We start from the raw sequence: 4854 nt of genomic DNA on the forward strand, positions 1-4854 counted from the left end.
GTGGTCACTGCAGGCAGAAGGTGGAGGAGTGGGCCTTGGGAAAAGCGCTGTCCTCTCTTGGCCTTCTGCTCCGGGAGTGCTGTGGCCCACTCACCATGACAGAGAAGGTTTGCAGAGCCTTTTGAAGATGAAAAACGTTGATGGAAGCTTTGATACCCAGCACTCCTGCCTCCTGGGGGGCGGGGGGCTCTGGCTCCCTACCTCACGTCTGTCTGGTTCCCTTTCAAATCCAGCCAGCTCTGAGCAACAGTCTCGGGGCAGGGAGCCCTACCCAGGAGTGTGGACCAGTCGGGGCAGGGCCCAGGGGCCTTGGTCTGTGCAGGGCTTCACATTACAACTTTGCTTCTTGACAGGAAGCTCATTCCTAAGGCCCCCGGAAGTCTCCCTCACTCCCCTAACAGGGAGGTCTGTGGACTGGGCTGTTACTGATGCTCTGTTAAGTGTTTCTGTTTCCCCTTGGGAGCTTCTTCCAAAGTGGTGGTATTAGAGTTAAAAGGAACCTGAGACATTTATTTTCCCCTCAAATAAAGCAAAACTGATGGGTCCACACACATCTGGGGGGAGGGTGGGAGAGGCGTGTTCCATCACCTTCTGGTTTGGTTTCTCTCTAGACTCACCCACCTGGGTTGGTCCCCACGAGCTCTAGCTAACACCAAGCCTCCCAAGTGCTGCTCTAGACTCTGACCCTGAAACTGAGTCCAGGCACTGGCCACTGGCCCAGACAGTCTGGCTCTCTGAAGATTACCTTGATTAGGAGAGGGTGGACACACCAGGGAACCCCACTAATTTGGGGCCATAGCAACATCCTATGTTGAAGCGCCACTCCTTGGGGATGCCAGACAAGCCACAGCTCTTCCTCTTGCTGGGGTTCATCCTCGAGCGCTGACAGGGAGCTGCAGGCAGCCCCACCTAGGGTGCAGGACTACGCCCCACCTCCTCAGGAACTTCGGGGAGCCTCCCTACCCCCTGTCCAGGGAGCAAGGCAAGGGCTTATCTTGCCCATATTTGAATGACGCAATTTCCTCCCAAGAAGCTGACCGGCCTTTGCTGACGTGGTTTGATTGGTTTAAAGAGTAAAGAAAAGCCTTCTTTTGCGGTCAGATAGACCAGGCAGAATTAAATTGAAAGGTCATCCAGATGAGCCAGGGGTGGGTCTCCTGACCTCCTCAGACTGGCCAGCACCACAGCCATCAGCCTTCTGGCCGGTCAAATAGGACAGACCCTAGGGAGCTGTATCTTCCCCTTGGGGGCTAACTCAGGTCTCCGCCTTTTTCCTTTCAAGAGAACAAAGAGGAGAGTCCTCTCCGTTGTAGAAAGCACCCCCCAGGGGGCAGAAGGCCCTGCAGGAGGCAAGGACTCCTTCCCCACCACCTGCCCAGACAGGAGACACAGTCTGGGGTCACCTGTGGGCATTGACATAGAAGGTTTCTGGCCCCCACCAGGATGCAGAGCCCCAGGACCAGGAACGCTGCCAGGATGCACCCAGAGCAGCCTGCAGAATGCCCGGTTCCCATGGCCATGGCAGTCTTATCATCTTCTGTCTGTCTGTGAACAAGCACTGTTAACCTCCCCACTCCCACCTGTGGCCTCAACCCTCCAGCCCCTTTGGAGAGGGAGCTGAGAGAGCGGAGTGCAGGTAGAGAGGAGGCGGAGGAAGCCCTGCCCCGGGCTGGAGGCCTCCGCCCCGCTCGCACCCTGCACACAGCCACCCCTGCCCTGGGAAGAAAGCCATTCCCGCCAGGTTGCTGAGGCGCAAAACGGCCCAAAGGACCAGGGGCGCATCTAGAGTTGGCACTCACAGGGTCACTCCCAGGAGAGGGGTTTCCACGTGGTACTCCCGAGAAAGCACTTGGCCACCACGGGGATTTTTTAAAATATTGAGTCCAAGGCTTCTGAGATGCTGCACAGCACAGGGAAGGGCAGCAGAGAGACCCTGGGCAGAAGGACAGGGGACTCTTACAGGATGGCAGAGACACCTTCCAGAGCTGCAGTTGGCCTCTCCCCGCCACAGCACAGGCCCTGTCTGTCTCCCTTTGACCCATCCCAGCAGCGGGGGGCTGCTCCCCATGGAGAAGGGGCAGAGGAGGGATGTGGATCCTCCTGGAATGGGCAACTCAATAAGGCTGGGCGTAGCCGGGTGGTAGAGCGCTTGCTGAACACATGCAAGACGCGAGTTGATTCCCAGCACTGGTCATATTTTCTTGTGTAGGGATTCTCTATATGTCCTCAAAGATGGCATCTGGACCCTGGCCTACTTCTGGGAGTGAGATGCTCTGATAAGGAGGAACTGTGGATTGGACAGAGAGAAGAAGGAAATCAGGGCGTACACACCCCAAAATAAAAAGAGAGAGAGGGACGTCTGGAAGGAGGGAGGGATCCTAAGTTCCTCAGCCCTGGGGAAATTTCCAGATCTGTGAATGGTGGTTGGGTACCCTGACCAACGGTGCCTGAACGTCAAACCCCTGATCAAGAGCATGCACCATCCTGGGGCTTGGAGGGCATGCCTGCACCCTGACGGCTCCTCCAGGTCTGGCTCAAGCCCCTCCAACCACCCTGCACTATTCTCCCATGGAGCGGCTGGAGGTCTCACTCTTTAAAAACCTTGGAAGATTTTCCCTGTCCCTATTCCTGTCACCCTTTGTCACCACCCAGACATGAGTGCTCTGAGTCACCCTTCTCTCCAGGATGCATCTCCTTCTCCTCTCTGTGCCCCCACCTCGACCTGACGACCTTTGTGCCCGTCCGGCCCTGCGGGACTCCTGCTGAAGCACCTAACCCCTCTCCTCCTGCTCCACCCTTGGCCTCTCACCGCCCTGGCCCCAGAGGAAGCCCGTGACTCCTGGAGATGCTTCCCACACTGAGATGGTTCAGGCAGACATCTCAGGACCCTCCACCTAGGACCCCAACACCCCCAAGTGCTGTGTGCAAATGAGAAAAGGGAACCTTTCCTTCCAGACATTTCCTTCCCTGCTGAGAAATCGCCGTCACAGAGGCTGTGCCTGAATGAGTGGCACTCTGCTCTGGGCAGAGTGAGAGCCCACACAACCTCAGCAGCCACACTGGGTGACCACACTCCCAGCACGAAGGCCCAGGCCTGGGCACCACACACTGCCCTTGAGGGCCAGCCTCTATCTCAACAAAAGCTCTTTCAGTGCAGACTTTCAGCTGTACCCCCAGGCTTTCTCTGTGCCTGTGCCATCTACCAATGTCATGGTTTAGTTGTGAGGTGTCCCCAAAACTCACGTGTGGGACAGTGCAAGAACATTAAGAGGTAAAACGATGGTTATGAGAGCTTTAACCTAATCAATGAATTAATTCTCTGATGGAGATCAGTTGAGTGGTAACTGAGGGCAGGCAGGCTGTGGCTGGAGGTGGCGGTCCTGGGGGCAGCATTTGGGGTATATATTTTGTATCTGGCAAGTGGAGTCTCTCTGCTCCTGGCCACGCCCTGAGCCACTTTATTCCACCCCATTCTTCTGCCATGATGTTCTGCCTCACCTAGAGCCTTAAGGAATGGATTTGGCCATCTATGGACTGAGACCTCTGAAACCGTGAGCCCCCAATTAAGCTTTTCCTCTCCTGATTGTTCTTCTCAGGTCTTTTAGTCACAGCAGCAAGCACCACACTCTCCGGGCACGTTCTCGGCTCTACCCGACACTCCATTCTTTAGCACCATCCCTCCCCACCAGCAGCACAGCAGCAGCCAAGGCCCGAGGGCAGGGCTGGAGGAAAGGGAGACGGTGTGACAGAGCCAGGATCACCCTTGTTCTCTGCCTGGTGGGGACTACAGGCCAAGCCGTCTCCTGAATCAGGGCAGCAGAGGCCAGAAGTGGAGGCTACTGGGTAGGTGGGGTAGGAGAAGGAGGAAAAGGGAGTCCCAGAATATGAAGGGGAGTCCTTTGGTTTCTGCTTGTGTCCCCCAAGCCAGACAACACAGCTGTTGGTGGAAGGACCACCAGTGGGGAGGCTGAGCTGAAGAACTAGTGCAGGGCTGGGACCCTGGAGTTCTGAGCAGCCCGAAGGAGGAAGGGATCACCCACCCAGAGCAGGCTGGCTGTCCCAGGATGAAGGTGCTCTGGATCCATTCTAGAAAAACTTTAAAGCAAGTCTCGAAGGAACCTTGTTAATCTGCAAGTCAACTAACTGCCTGCATTAGGTGGCTAAGGTGACCATTAGAAAACGCCACAATGGGGCTACAGTGACAGAAATGCCACTTTTCACAGTCTGGAGGCTGGAAGTCCAAGATCCAGGTGCAGCCAAGGCTGGTTCTTTAAGAGGCCTTTCTCCTTGGCTTGGGGGTGTCTTCTCCCTGTGTCCTCACAAAATCCCCCCTCAGCACAGCCACATACCTGGTGTCTCTTTCTTATATGCACATCAGTCAGATTGGATCAGGGTCCACCCTAACAGCCACAATATACCTTGACGACCCCTTTAGGACACAATTTTCAAATACAGTCACACACTGAGGTCCTGGAGGTTAGAGCTTCAACACACAAATTTGGGGCAACAAAGTAAAATTACCTGACTGCACAAAGCTCAATGCTTTTCTAAAGATAACAACAAAATCCAGATGTGCAACACAGTGTTCATAGTATATAACACAAAAACAAAACCTGTCAGAGATCTGGAGGCAGGAAAGCACAGCCAACATCTACTACAAAGATCAGTGATTGGAAACAGACTCAGAAATGGCACAAAAGTGTTAAATTTTTAAAAAAAACTAAGATATAATGAAGGAGCAAAAGATTGGAATCTCAATATAGAAATAGAAAGTAAAAATAAGCCACGTAGAAATTCTAGAAATGAAAAATATAATATCTGAAATGAAAAATTCACTGTAGGAGTTTTATGTGA

This window comes from Urocitellus parryii, chromosome 2, assembly GCF_045843805.1.
Source record: "Urocitellus parryii isolate mUroPar1 chromosome 2, mUroPar1.hap1, whole genome shotgun sequence".
In the NCBI taxonomy this organism is placed as follows: Eukaryota; Metazoa; Chordata; class Mammalia; order Rodentia; family Sciuridae; genus Urocitellus; species Urocitellus parryii.